Source organism: Sminthopsis crassicaudata, chromosome 1 (genome assembly GCF_048593235.1).
Source record: "Sminthopsis crassicaudata isolate SCR6 chromosome 1, ASM4859323v1, whole genome shotgun sequence".
NCBI classification, from domain to species: domain Eukaryota; kingdom Metazoa; phylum Chordata; class Mammalia; order Dasyuromorphia; family Dasyuridae; genus Sminthopsis; species Sminthopsis crassicaudata.
Genome location: NC_133617.1, coordinates 708,239,421 through 708,255,756, shown reverse-complemented (window position 1 = coordinate 708,255,756; position 16,336 = coordinate 708,239,421). Strand labels below are relative to the sequence as shown.

Genomic DNA, 16,336 nt, shown 5'->3' with positions numbered 1-16,336 from the left:
CAAAGCTATAGTAACAGTCAATACATTTCATATTTATATGACTACCAACATGCTTTCCTATTCAAATAAAATGAGCTGCTGTTACCATAGTGACTATGCCTTCTCACAATAATTATGCTATATTGCAATAATTAAGAACTTTATAGTGAGTTCATGTATCAATGGATGTGTCCATATTCTCCTTGAGATAGTTACGAAGACATGATGGCAAAGACGTGGTGAAAAATGTATTTGAGGAGACACATTTGGCAAAGTTTCTAATTCACATGTGAGGAAGGTGAAGGAATCAATCAAATTAAATGCTTTGTATTGATAGCAAAAGGTAACAATTATTAAAGGTAGCTAGATGTTATAATGGATAGAATGGTGAGACAGACAAGATCAAAATTCAAATTCTACTTCAGAAACTTACTAGCTATCTGACTCTGGGCAAGATACATAACCTCTATCTGCTTCAATTTCTTAATTTATAAAATGACAATATCACCTACCTCACAAGGTTACTGTGAGGATAAAATGAACCTGTACAGCAAAAGAATGGTAGAGAAAGCCCTGAATAATCCCTGAAGGAATGAGACATGGATGGCCTTAGACACCTGCCTTACACAGAGGTTCTGGGAGAAGATATTCAATCAGAAAGAGAGACCATCCCAACCAGAGGATAATTATACCTGTTGGACATATCCCACAGAATTGATGTGAAACTCAAATGAGATAATGGCAAGTGCTTCCCAAACCATAAATCACTAGAAAACTCTTAGTTATTATTATTAACACAACATTCCCAAGCTTCCTTTCTCTTTTCTACTGGTGATAGCTTCCTTATCAAATAACTATTTAGGAAGGCCTATCCTTTTAAACTTTGAGTTATTTTTCCTTGTCATCTTTTATAAAAGTGTGATTCCCTTGGAGAAGCTTTTTCTATTTCATGTAATACCTCTAACATTTTCTGTTCTTTTCTTTTTCAAAAGTTTTTAAAACTTATCCAATGAAAGCTATTTATATGGTTTCCACATTTAGAGATGTTAACCTATTCTTCTTCTTCATCATTATCATTATCTTCATCATTGTCATCTTCTTCTTTTTTTTTTTCTCCTCCTCCTCTTCCTCTTCATCTACTTTTCTCTTTTGGAGAACACATGGAAAATGTGTAGACAATTAGTTGACTAGTTGGGAACACTTATATTATGATTATGGCCACTAGTACCTTGAAATAACCTATTAAAAACATATAAAAGATATGATAAAATAGTGACAACTTCCATAGACTTTCTAGACATTAAACCAATTGTTGCTGATGCTAAACAAATCCCAAGAAATATATTCTGCTTATTTTACTTTTGAGAAGTTACCTGTCCAGATATAAAAGATCATAAGACTAAGAGAAAGAGACAGTATTTGCACCTATTACCACCTATATAACCTTAGTTAAGTTAGTTCTCATCTTTGACCCTCTGTTTCCTCATCTATGATGCAATGGGGTTGAATTAGATAACTTCTAAAAGTCTATGACTTTGTATCCATCAGAAAAAAATATTCTCTGAACCTCTGTGTTTCTTCTCCAGGGAACCTGTCCTCATTTTTAGCAAGATTTCTTGTTTTTCTCTCACATGAAAAAGTGTTTATACTTGAAACAAAATGGCCTGAGGTGTGCGCTCTCTCTCTCTCTCTCTCTCTCTCTCTCTCTCTCTCTCTCTCTCTCTCTCTCTCTTTCACACACACACACACACACACACACACACACACACACACACACACACACACACACACAATCTATCCATCCACTTATCTATCTATTTTCTAACCATCATGTCACGTTATAGTTTTATATGACATAGGGAATGCATCTATGATTTCATTGATAAGGGGAACTCTTAGAAGAGAAACTGCTTCTGATAATGCAGTTTAGAAACTTTTATTAATGCTTAGTCTTAGAAAATTGCCTGAGTTTGTTAAAATATTATTACTTGTCCCAGGTCACAATCAGTATATGCTGGAGGAGAGATACACATCTATGTGTTCCTAACTCCAAGATAAATATTGCATCACTATGTAGCATTGCCTCTATTATATATCTATATCTAAGTATATACGTGCATGTAATTTATATTTCTATACCCAGTTTTCTTTTTAACATATTCACTTTTAAATAAATTTTATTCTTTTAATGTAAATCAAAAATACCATTCCAATAGTGTTCTTCATTAATTGGACAGAAGGGCATATTCAAGCTCCTAGAGTAATTTTTATTCTAAAGTCATATGGGGACCATTTTCTCTGCCATCAGTGAGGAAGAAGGCATTGTGCAGGATTCAACCCTGTCACTCACAAATACGCAATAGCTGTAGATTGCCAGTCATTTTCATTATCTATAATTTTGGGGTGCCTTGCTTTTCCTTGTCATTCATGTTACCAGGATCTCACTAGTCTGTAAGAGTACAAACCAGAAAATCCATTTGTATCTAGGCCTCAGCCTCTGAAACTGAGTTTGTTTCTCCAGATACTGTTATTTGAAGAATTCTGTCAAACTGACTTGAAACTAGATGGACAATTATTGGGGGAAATTTAGTACTTTGACCCTGACTTTTGCATTCTGCCCAATTGGATAGGACCAATGATTCTTGCTTGATTTAGTTCCATTTCAAGAAGATATCAAATATGGAATAGCTCAGATTCTGGGATTCAAAAATTTTAGTCATACATTATATGCTGCAAAGAAATAGAAAAAGGCCAAAGAGAAAGTTGAATCATAGATTTAGGCTGAATACCTACTGCAATCTACATTCTTTTCTCCCTTCCTCCAAATTTATTTTACAGAAGAGGAAAATGAGGTTCTGAAAGATTAAATGATCTGCCCAAAATCACACAGGTAGCAACTGCCAGCCCTACAGTTCAAACTGAAGTAGTCTGATTCCAAATCCAGTACTCCACAATGCTTGCCTGGCAACTAGTCTATTTCTATAAAATGTCAGCTTTGCAATTCAATTTCTCAAATGCTTTTATTTGTGAATCAAAGTTTTATATTCCTTTAGGGTAGAATGTATTACTTCTCTTCATGTCTCCTTCCACACCCATAAAATATGTGTTAGTCCTAAAAAAAGCAGATAAATAACATTGTCTGTGTTCTTGGAAGAAAAGTCATAGTATGATCACCCATTAATTTCCATTGTCTTGACATACTATAATATTGTACATTTATTCTGATTATTGCTATCCTCAATTAACCATGAAGAATATTAAAATTAAGATGAAATTATACTTCTATGAGTAAAAGAAAGTGTATATGCATGTGTGCATCTGTGTATTCTTACCCTTTAATATGCTGATAATAATCTAATAGTAGAGGTAAAAAAATTACACATATTATTGAAAGTCAATTATCTAGATATTCATAGTAAAGAATATTTAATATGTAAGAGAGGTACAGTGGAGAGACATGAGAAGTAGGTTAGAAGTCATCATTTCTACCTAGACTCTAGAATTTTATCCTAGACTGTATTGGTCAGAGAAGTATTCATAAAAGAGATACCACCTAACAGAAGCTTTCAGGCAAGATATAGACTTCAACAAGTAAAGAGGTGGAAGGAATCTTTTCAGTTATGGTAGATTATATGGAGTAATACCTATAAGCAAGAGAAGACAGTAGGAAATTAGAGAAAAACCAATAATTCAGTTGGTCTAGAAAAGGGCTCCTTAAACTTTTTCTACTTGGACCCCTTTTTACCTGAGAATTTTGTATGTGACCTTGGGTATATGGGTATAAAAATAATTTTACTAATCAAATATTTAATGATAATAACTCAAAAATTTCACAATTCCCACTTTCAGTTATAAGACATCATATGGGATTGTAACTCACAAATGAAGAATCTATCCAGAAGATAGATAATTTGGAGGGAAATCATATAAATGAATCCGGAATGTGTTTCCATGCTTCCCTCATTTGTTTGTTCTTGAAGGGACCATGACATTAGGAAGGTGTCATAACTTGGAATAAATTGATTTTAAGGAAGGAGGCTATATGTGAAGTCACCAAGTCTCACTCTCTTTTGCAGAGCCATCTGGATCCAGTGACAAGATATAGATCAGTATGGGGTCCTTGTGGCCTCAAGGTTCAAAAGACAGAGGTCCACAAACTCTCCTGAGTATCAAGAGTTATTCAGTTTTTTTCTCAACCAACTGGCACTAATGAATCAGTTAATATCATAAACAAGGGAAGAGATATTTTAATATTTAATCAACATATTCATTTTCAAACGAGTTAGAAATCCCCTAAAAGGGAGACACTAAATGTTTTTGAAAATTTTTATCAATTTCATGTACAATCATTTTTTTTATTGCACTAGGTCATGGAAATGCTGGTTTTATTCCATAAATATGTGTTAATATAACATTAAAAGGGAAAAAAAGAAAAAAGAGTAACTGCTGTGACTAGATCTGAATATTAGGAAATCACTTTGACTGGTATAAAGAATAGACTAGAGAAGGGCTGAGAGCAACCTGTTAAGAAGATGCAATAACTCAGGAAAGAGATAATAAGAGATTGATCAAAGGTAAGTGGAGGTAGGTGAGTACTAAAAAAAGAAAAAGGAAAATCAATAAGGCTTTCATTCCATTAGCTGCATAGGAGAATGTGAGGGAAGAAAGGAATATCAAAAGTGAATTGAAGATCTCAACCCTGGGTGACTAAATGGAAATAGATTAAGTTATAGAAGCTGGAACAGGTTTGAAAGGGAAGATGATGAGTTCAGTTTTGAAAAAGTGGTTTCAAGAAGCTAATGAGGAATATCAGTGGAGAGTTCTAACATGTAGTTGGAAATGTACAATTTTAGTGTCCATGAAAGAGAGATTGGGGAGATTGGAGATAGGGATTTGGGAGACATAGAGGAAGAAGTCATATAATGTGGTAAAATTCTGACCTTGGAGTAAGTTGAGATAAACTGAAATTTCACCTCTGATATTATTCAGGTGACAATAAAATAATTTCTTGATCTCTTTGATCTTAAAGTAATTCCTTAAGATAGTTGTAGATAGTCTATAATTTTAAAAGGGACTAGGAATTCCTGTGGGCAGCTGAGTAGCACAATAAATATAGTACAGAATCTGGAGTCAGAATGACTTATCTTCCTAAGTTGAATTTCAGACATCAGGCACTTACTAGCTGTGTGATCCTGAGCAAGTCATTTAACGCTGTTTGCCTCAGTTTCCTCATCTGTAAAATGAAATGGAGAAGGAAATGCAAACCTCCCCAGTATCTTTGCCAAAAAACCCAATGGGCTTATGCAGAGTCAGACATGACTGAAGAACAACAAGCAATCTCTCTACAAAAAAACCTAACAAGGTAAAACAAACAAACAAAACCCCTGTATCAGATGTATTTATTGCCTCAGAGAGTTGAGAAAAGAAGTCATAAAAAAAGAGATAAAAATTTCAGAACAAAAAAGGCATTTATTATATGAAGGTTAAACTATTTTAGAAGCAGTATAATATAGTGAAAAGTTATCTGGCCTTTGAGTCAGAAAGATAAGTTCAAGTTATACCTCTGACAATGTATATGATCATGCAGTCACTTTTCTGTACTCACTCAGTTTTCTGTGACTTTAAATTGCAGATGTGGTCTGACCTGCATTGGTTGAGGAGTTTCCATACTAAGATATGTTGGGGAAGTCAATTATGTGCATTAAGTTTCCTGTTAGTGATGAGAATTATGTAAGGAGTATCTAAATGAAATTAGGGTTAATTGAGGTCTACTGGCAGGTTCAGGGTACAGGGAGTCAGATAGAGCTCTCCTGCAACCCCTTTGGATTCAGCTCAAGGATACAAAGTTAAATGAGGTCTAGTAGCAGCATAGAGTCCCCTGCAAAGGAATTTACAGACCCCAAAACCTAGATTGATAAAAGAAGTTTATTGTGGGGTTTAGAAGTAAACTTAGAAGGTAGAAAGACACCAGGGCCATGGCTGGCACCAGTGGACAGGAACCCTTGACATGGCTGGAGTGGACTCCAGGATTCCCTTTTTTATAATCTAAAGGGGCTTGTGGGTGAAATCCCAGATTGGCCTCTGCTTTGAGCTTCAGCCAGGGTTAGAATATGAATAGAATTCAATAGGTTTTTAGATAACGAGGAAGCTGTTTGTGGGGGTTGGGAAACCTGAGCAGATCATTAGAATGGGGGCTGGGACAGCCCAAGTTAGCTCAGATCTGATGGGGGCTGGGAGAGCCCAGATATCTCCCATTGGAATTCATGGGGGCTGGGAATTAGAAAGGAATCTCTTTTTTTTTTTTTTTTATCCTGAGGCTGGGGTTAAGTGACTTGCCCAGGGTCACACAGCTAGGAAGTGTTAAGTTTCTGAGACCAGATTCAAACTCAGGTCCTCCTGAATTCAGGGCCAGTGCTCTATCCACTGCACCACCTAGTTGCCCCCTAGAAAGGACTCAACCCACATCATTAGTTTCCTTATAATCTTTTTAATTTTCAAAACATATGCCTATAGTTTTAATTACTATGTTGTGACATCATACTCAGTCCCCACAATCCTCTCTCTGAGTGTAGGTGGCTCTCTTCATCCCAAAACCATTGGAACTGTTCTGAATCACCTAATTGTTGAAAAGATCCATATCCATCAGATTGATCATCACATAATTTTGCTGTTGCCATGTACAATGATCTCTTAGTTCTACTCACTTCACTCAGCATCAGTTCATGTAAGTCTCTCCAGCCCTTTCTGAAACTATCCTGTGGATTGTTTCTTATAGAACAATAATATTCCATAACATTCATATACCATAACTTATTCAGGCATTCTTCAACTGTTGGGTATCCACTCAATTTCCAGTTTCTTGCCACAACAGAAAGGGATACCACAAACATTTTTGCACATGTGAGTTTATTTCCTTCCTTTATGATCCCTTTGGGAAAAAGTACCAGTAGAGATACTGCTGTATCTAGAAACTGAGTGGATGCCTATCATTTGGAGAATGGCTGAATAAACTATGGCATATTAATGTTATGGTTGTTCTATAAGAAATAATCAGTAGGATAGATTTAGAAAGGATATGCAAAATTCGATAGCCTGTTGGGCATAGTTCCATATTGCTTTCCAGGATGGTTGGATCAGTTCACAATTCCACCAAAAATGTATCAGTCTCCCAGTTTCTCCACATCCCTTCCAACATTCATCATTATCTTTTCCTGTCATATTAGACAATCTGAGAGGTGTGTAGTGGCACCTCAAAATTGTCTTAATTTACATTTCTCTGATTAATAGTGATTTATAGCATTTTTCATATGACTAGAAATGGTTTTAATTTATTCATCTGAAAATGATCTGTTCATATCCTTTGACTACTTATCAATTGAAAAATGTCTTGTATATTATATATATATATATATATATATATATATATATATGTATATATACTCTATATATTTTAGAAATGAAGCCTTTATCAGAATCTTTGAATGTAAAAATGTTTTCCCAGTTTATTGCTTCCTTTTGAATCTTATCTGCATTGGTTTTGTTTGCGCAAAGATTTTTTAACTTAATATAATCAAAATTACCCATTTTTCCTTCCATAATATACTCTAGTTCTTTGACCATAAATTCTTCCCTTCACAAATCCTGTGTTCTTCTAGCCTGCTTATAATATTATTCTTTATGTCTAAATCATGAACTCATTTCAACTTTATCTTGTAATAGGGCATTAGGTGTGAGTAAGAGCCTAGTTTCTGCCCCAGCAGTTTTTGTGAAATAGTGAATCCTTATTCCAGAAACTTGAGTCTTTGGGTTTATCAAATACTAGATTACTATAGTTATTGACATTTGTGTCTTGTGAACCTAACCTAACCACTGATTGACTACTCTGTTTCTTAGCCAGGACCAAATGGGTTTGATGACTGCTACTTTATAATATAGTTTTAGGTCTAGTACAGCTAGGCCACCTTCATTTGCAAAAAAAACCAAACTATTTTTCATTAAAATAGGCCGCATTCACATTGAAGATACCATAATGCCTAATACCTAATATGCTTTTATGGAAAGATTAGAACTCATTCTCCCTTCCAAACTTCTGTTGCTGACTTCTCTATTTCCATTCATTGTACCACCAAACACTCTTAAATACAAACTGACATCAAATTCCTTTTTGAAATTGCTTTCTCTTCCCTTCCTTGCAACTTCCACACCTACTGAATTAAAAATCTTTTTGGCTCTACCTCTTTTGCTTTATATCTTTCCTTATTCTCCTTATCTTTGTATACCTAGCCATCACCCTAGTCAAACACCTCATTATTTCTTGCCAAAGGTATTGCTAGATTCCCTTAACAGGAAAAGAATATTAGATTCAGAGTAAGGGAACTTCACTCAAATCCTGCTTTTCCACTTATTCCTTATGAAAACTCAAACAAGTCACACCTTATCTCTGAGCCTAAATTTCTAGATTTCTTAAATGAGTGGGTTGGATTAGATTCTTTCCAGCTTTAATCTTGATCCTTAAATGCTTGTTTGTTCAGTTGAGGTACTTGTACTGCCTCCCCTTTTTGTTCTTATAGACAAGTACAGAGATTTAGAAAACAGCTGGTCAGGATTAGGAACATAGTTTATGACTCTTGAACAGAGCAAAACCAACTGACCCTTATAGGTGTCTTAAAACCATGCTTTAGCCAAAAAAAAAAAAAAAAAAAAAAAAAACTAATCACAATATAATGATATCAATTACAAGTGAATGACTGTGCTATTTTTAATATCAAACACATGTCTTCAGAGCAGGCGATTCACAACATACTTAGCTAAAAACCAATAATGCATTCATCCCTTTCATTTGTTTTATGGAAGTGAAGTGTGACATACAGCTCTTGCAGTGCTAAAGTATGAGGTAAATACATTCTGAATACAGGGGCCTTAACTTTCAAATACTGCATATGTATTTGTGTGTGTGTGTGTGTGTGTGTGTGTGTATTTTCAATTCCAACATCATCTCACAAGCAGTTTAAATAATAAAATAATCTGCTCTCCAGGCTAATGCAGAGATCAGCCAGCCCTGCAGCAGTTTGACCTACATTATATGTTTATTTGAAGGGATGTGTGCACACAGGCACATATGACTGATTTGGAACCATAAGACATATTTATGTGTTGTGCAAATAAACATACATAATATATGTATATACTGCACCATTAATATATAATAAACCATGATTGGGACAAGAAGCATGAAAGTGCTCTAATTCTATGGTAGATAAGTGAAAGGAGCCCCAACCCTAGAGTGGGGAGTCAGATTCTCCAAGACATCAAAGTAAAGGAGGCTTTTGGAAGGTGGGGCAGGAGTGAGGAAGTGATTTATCACAGACTGCCAAATAGTAGCTTCCTATTTAACTAGATAGGCTTGCTAAATATATGTTACATTCTGTGGTTTCTGACATTTAAGGAATGTTAGTGCTGTCTTTGTCCTCTATATTTGGTACTTTGGCACAAAGCTCCACACCATACAAGGTACAACGCTACTGATTTATGCAACTTCATTTAATTTGTCAGATATATCCATTTGGTTTGAGAAGAGAAGTAAATGCACACACACATGTGTATATGTGTACATTTATGTGTTATATGTATATAAACATAAACATGCATGTATGTTATCTATGTGTGTATGCATATACACACAGATTAATTATATACACATGAAAAATAATCTGGAAAACTAAGGCAAAGATGTAGATATATTAGACTTTTCTGCCATAGCCCTTTTGTTCTCTCCAAACACTTGAAAACAATGATTTGTAGTATATAGTCATACATAAGCCACTTCTTAATTTATTATAGTCACTGAAAATTCCATCACTGTGTATCTTATGATGAATTTTTCCAAATCTGGTTATGCAAGTGTTTGGACAATAGAAAATAGTCTAATAGCATTCCCATGCATAGTCTTTTCACCTCAATAAGGTCTTTCCCCCTTCTCCCAGGATAGTTTTACTTTAATTATATGGAGATGTTTAGATTTAGAAAGCATTTATGGCTTAAATTGTCCAGAGGCATCTCAGTTCTCCCACATACTTTGCATATGTAAACAAAACCAGACAGTAAACAGGAAAAGGCAAGAGTGTTAATCTACTTGAATTTCAAAGGATGTCTGTGTTGTTCCCAAATTCTCAAAATAAATATTCAGTGGCAGATGAATACATTATAACATCTGCAGACAAGTAAATGAATAAGAAAAGTGCATCCAAACCTATAGTTCTACTGGGAGCCAACCTGTGTGCCCCAAAGAGACAATTCACAGAGGAGTAAGTAGCCTGTAGTCCTATATCAACAGGCTTGTCATCTGCATGTTCATTTCCCTGACAACATCCTAGTCAGGAGCATCTTTGCCAAGCCAAAGCCGCCCTGCCGAGAAAGGCAGGATGCAGAGCCAAATTGGGACCACAGCAGCATCATTTGGGTTGGAAAAGATGACACTGCCCAATTATCTCCTTCCAGGTTGGCAGGTCAGAGATACATTTAGAAGCTACACAGGTGCATGGATGAAGATGTCTTTTTATTACTATCATGCAGGAGCCCTATTTTCCTATAGCCACTTATGACAAAGTAATGGAGGTTACATGGAATTGATTCACTGAAAGATAGTGAAATCACATTAACTTCCTATCTGTGGGTCAAAGATTAAGGATGAATGAACATTCTCTGTTCTTTAAGGGTAGCTTAGATGTTTTGCATTCCCTCAACCTTTTTATTGTGATTATAAGATTACATATTTTCCCTCTCTGTCATACTCAAATTATCATACTCTTACATGGTTCCTTATCTGATTCAGTCCTTTTTTTGACTTGTTCTTTTTTTTTTTTAAAGGCACCAAGCATTTATTAAGTGCTTTCCATAGCTCAAGCACTTCACTGAACACTTGGAATACAATTTAAACAGAAAGAAATAGTCTCTGATCTCAAGAAGCTTTCATTCTAATGGGAGCCAACAATACATTAAAAGTAGATGAAGATAGAAGTAGGGGAAAAGATAAAAGTGTCTGGTTTTGGGTAGCTAGGTGGTACAGTAGATAGAGCAATGGGATTGAAATCAGGAAGACTAATGTTCATGAGTTCAAATCTAGCCTCAGATGATTACTAGTTATGTGAAGCTGGCCTTTTCAAACTCAATTTTTTTCCCTTAAATTTTTCCTTAATATCCTCATCTATAAAAGGAAATGGCAAACTACTCTAGTATCTTTGCCACCTAAATGGACTCATGAAGAGTTGGACACAACTGAAATGACTATATAATAATAATATGGTGCTAGGGCAGAAGCACAACCTAGAGAGGAATGAGGACTCGGCTGACATAAGCCTAGTCTTTAAAAATGAAGGTTCTAGGAAGAGCTAGACAATTAAGGAAGAGGTCAACTTGGGAGAAATTTTAATGTACTGGAAGCTGGGATGAGTTCCCAGTATGTAAAGGTTTCTATTTCATAGTAAGCAAAGTCTAAAGATTCAAGAGTCCAAGCCTGGAGGGGAAAAATAAATGAAAATAAAATAAATGGTTCCACTTTATATGTGTGTATGTGTGAATACATACATACATAGATTATTTATTTATTTATAGATATATAATTTATGTTAAGATCAGTCAAAAGAATGTTAGAATTTCTTTCTTAGCAAATTTGGTAAGAAGCATGCAGTAGTGGACAGAGAATAAGCCTTGTAGTCAGGAAGATTTGGATTCAAGATCTAAGACATCCTGGCTGCCTAACAGTGAATAAGTCATTTTACCTCTCAAGTTTCAGGAAATTCTTGAAGACCCTTGCAGAGAGTATATTTACAGATTTGCATTAATAAAGAAAGTTTCTCTAACTGAATTTCCTTGCAACAATGAAAATTGTCAGTCAATAAATATTTATTAAGTGCCTAGAAAGTTTTAGACCCTGTGTTTTTAAGCATTAAGGGATACAAAGATTAAAAAGCAGTCAAACAAAAAATAAAGCAAAATAAAACAAAAACAAACAAACAAACAAAAACATATCTTTATCTCAAGGAGCTCATCATCCATTGGGGAGACAACAGTCAAACAACTATACACCCACAAGTTATATCTAGGATAAATTGAAAATAATCAACAACAAAAAAGCCACTGTCATTAAAGAAGCTCCAGAAAAGCTTGTTGTAGAAGGTAGGATTTTCATGGGCACTTCAAGGAAGTCAGGCAGCAAAGATGAGGAGCCAGAGAATTCTCACCTTGTTATAGAGTCAAACTCTGATCATGACTAGTAAAATCATACTATTAGTGTAATGCTGGAGAAACTGAGGCAAGATAGAGATTAGAGAATTTTTAATATTTTATTTGAAAGGGAGAGATTTACTGGGACCAGATGGATCCATGGTTTGGTCCCAGGGCTGAATGAGATTATCATCTCTAAGAATCCAGCAAAAATGTGAGTTCAATGACATATATACACGGGGCTCAGACTCAGAGGGTAGACTGAGGCAGAGGTGGGTCAGGGTGCTAAGAGTAGAAACAGGACTCTGACAGATGGGGGGTAGCACTGGAAATTTTGAGATTATAGAATGAGGAGAGGCACCCAACATTCATATGATGCCTAAGATAGAAGGTTTTTCTTCTTATCTGGATCATCATGATTGGGAGGGAGGGGTGTTATTACAGGATTGAGCAGTATAATTAGGAACTGAGGCAGAACAACTCAGGGAAATCAAGGCAGGACAATTAGGGAAACTGAGTCAGGACAATAAAAGAGAACTGTGGCACAACATTTCACACTCTCTTTATTCTGAATGTTTGAATCATTCAATTATCTTCCTCTAGGTATCTGGAAGGACTTAGCACCATAATTTTGACCAACACTATGTAAAAGCAAATAAACCAAAAGAAAACTAGAAAAATGCAAGGACTTATAGCAAGGACAAGTCTCTCCCTGATAACCCCAGAGTTAATCAGCAATACACAGTCTCCCTGTTGCAGAATGTCAGGTCCTCTGCAGTTGGGGCATCATCTCAGCCAGAGAATCCAGTTTAAGATGGACAGTTCCCTGTAAATTAGGTTTGTGGTCATTTGTGCACTTAACTTAGCCTTGTCTTACAGAGCAGCAGGGCTCAAGGGCTCAAGGCCCAGTCAGAGAGGCAACTCTCTCCAGGAAGAAGGTGAGGCTTAGAGTAGCTCCACCTGTCCCCCACCCAAAGGAACAGACAGGGCTGCAGAAAGGATCCAAATTTCTGATCAATGTGTGCATAGTTAGACAGGCAAACCCTGAACTTTTAGAGGCCTGATATTAAACAAAAGGTCTTTTGAGAATGCGGAAATACTAATTAAGAAACTGGGGTTACAGGGCTAGAGAAACAAATCAGAGTCTTGCCAGTTCCAAGACAAGTATCTGATTTCTGGTTATTTCTAAAAAAATAGCCCCCAAAACTGAATCTGCCAGAACAATCCCAGCAGAATAAGGGATTTCAAAGTTAAGCATAACCAGCAAATTATAGTCCAGTAAATTTAAGCAAGGAGTAAAAAAAAGAAAAAGACTGTTTAAAGCAATGGTCCTCAAACTTTTTAAATAGGGGGCCAGTTCACTGTCCCTCAGACTGTTGGAATGACTCACATTCTGTCTCAGCCGCCTCAGCCCAGTGCTGGAAGTATGTGTTACTAACAGGAGTTTAGGTCAAATGTCACTTTCAATCTGATTTTGCCATAACCCAGTGGGCTGCATAAACGTCCTCAGCTGGCCTCCTCTGGCCCGCATGACCCCAGGTTTAAAGGATTTCCAATTCAATCTGAACTAGTGAGATAGGGGGTGGGGCAGAAGTGCCTAAGGCAAAATGAATAGGATTCCCATTCTTTCAGGCATTTTTAGAAAAATACACCAGTTTCCCAAATTTTCTATGGCCTCCTCCCTTCCCCCTCCCTCCCACCTTTTTTTTTTTTCCTCACGGAAAAGAATTATCAAATAAAACCATACCACATATAAATCCCAAGAGTGAATCAAAATTCCTATACATAACAAACTAGTACAGTAAGGGTTCCTAAAAATCTCTCAAACAACAACAATAGTTACAGGCTTAACAGATTCCATCGCAAATCTTAAACACACAATAATAGATGACCCAATCAGGGTTCCCAAATTTCCCCATATCAGTCCACCAGGGGAAAAGGGACAAAGTCTCATTCAAAATTGCTTCAGGCTGAGAAATGAGTGGAGGCTCTCAAGGTCTAATGCAGGGGGTGGGTGTGTCATGCTGCCAGCTACCAAAGCTTCTGATGGGCCCATCCATGTTCCAGAAGCAGTTCAATAATCTATAATTTGACCAAAATCTAGAACAATAGCAACAAAAAAACCCAAATCCAACAAATAAAGGTTAGAAGAGTCTGAGATAGAAAGTTTAAGATAAGTCCTAAACAGATATTTACCATAACCTTATATTGATAACAGTAAGAATTTGTCCCAGTAAGTTCACTTCTTTCATATCTAAGTAGACAGTTTCATAAATGAACATTATATATACAAACCATTTTGCTTTACCCAATACATAGACAAATATCTCAAACTGCATATTGTCCATAATAGAAATATTTTCAAAAGGATAAAGAAAAAAACTATTATTTTCAGAAGCTCTTTAAATGACCTCAGAATGACCCAATACAATCAATTAAAACTTAGATAGAATATCCTATACATAAAAGAATCCAGAAGGTTCTTTAAAATAATAAGCTTTTAGAAAAACCCTACCAAATTATAGATCACATTTATGACCATATTCCTTAACCAAGAAAACCATTATGTATCAAAAGAAACAAATATTCAGTCAATTAATTTAAAAGCGGGTCTATTTCTTACAATCATTTGCCAGACTGCACAGTTACTACATTAAACAAAACATTTAACATATACAATCAAAGAGTGCCCAAAAAGGTGCTCAGAATCAGATCAGACCAGATGTGTCTTAGAAGACACCCAAACCAGAGGGGATCATCCAGCATCCTGGAATGAGACCCTTCTCAGAATTTAATGCCCATCAGCATTCTATTATTCTGAGAATCCAGATGCTAGCACAGACAGAACAGATAAACAGATCAGATTATGTCCTAAGACATCCAGACATACTCTCCAGTGGCCAAAATGAAAGTGTCCACCATTGGGCTGCTACTAAAAACTGCTCTTTCCTGGAGATTGGAAAAAAATCCAGAGGGCCAGCCTCTCCAGGCCAAAAACTCAGATCTCCAGCTACCCTGAGGCCCAAGGTGGAGACCCAAACATCTCTAATCCTGCTCTCATTTTCTAATATCTGGGTGGGAATGCTGGATAACTGAGGCAAGATAGAGATTAGAGAGTTTTTAATATTTTATTTGGAAGGGAGATATTTACTGGGAACAAATGGATTCAATGGTTTGGTCTCAGGGCTGAATGAGACTAAAGTCTCCAGGAATTCAGCAAAAATGTGAGTTCTCAATGACATAAATACACACACACAAACACACACACACACACACACACACACACACACACACACACACACACACATACATGTGACTCAGATACAGGGGGTAGACTGAGGCAGGGCAGAGTCAGAGCACTGAGCAGGAACAGGACTCTGACAGGGTAGAGGGAGGCACCCAACATTCTAATGATGCCTAAGATAGAAGGTCTTTTTCCTTATCTGGATCATCATGATTAGGAGGGAGGGGTAGTATTGCAGGATTGACCAGAATAATTAGGACCTAAGGCAGAACAATTCAGAGAAATTAAGGCAGGACCATTAGGGAAACTGAGTTAGGACTATAAAAGAGAACTGTGGCACAACATTAGTAGGTATTAATGGAGAAGATTTGAAGCCAAGTCTTTCTCACTCATATCTGCGCTCTCTCGCTCTCTCTCTCTCTCTCTCTCTCTCTCTCTCTCTCTCTCTCTCTCTCTCTCTCTCTCTTCCCATGTTTCCAGTCCCCTGTTGTTTTTTTAGGATTATTAGAATAAATGTATGAACAAAGCAGGCAGAAAAATAAAGACATTTATCAGAAAATAACGACTTTAACATTTTGTTGTTAAGATAAAAGAAACAACCTTTATTTTAAAAAGGAGTATTTTCCTCTGATCTCTATTTAAGAGAATTAGAAACATTTTAATCAGCAAAATTAGTCAAAGAATCTAAGAACAGGAAGGGACTTCAGAGGCCATCTGAATATCTATACTTTTATAGGGTGGAAAAAAGTGATTCTCTTTAAATATTTGTGGGATTTAAAAGCAATAGCAAGTAAAAAGACATTTATCTTTCCTAATTGTTCCCAAGGCTGAACTTCTCCTCCATGTGGCCTTATCCATTTCTATTGGCATAAGGGTCTCTTTTTGAGAGCA

The 16,336-nt window shown here is 36.1% G+C and overlaps 1 protein-coding gene across 2 annotated transcripts in view; it reads left to right on the top strand.

Moving 5' to 3' along the window:
• GRM7 (glutamate metabotropic receptor 7) overlaps positions 1–16,336 on the top strand; it is a 1,106,888-nt gene that overhangs the window by 1,062,329 nt on the left and 28,223 nt on the right. The window lies entirely within an intron of this gene.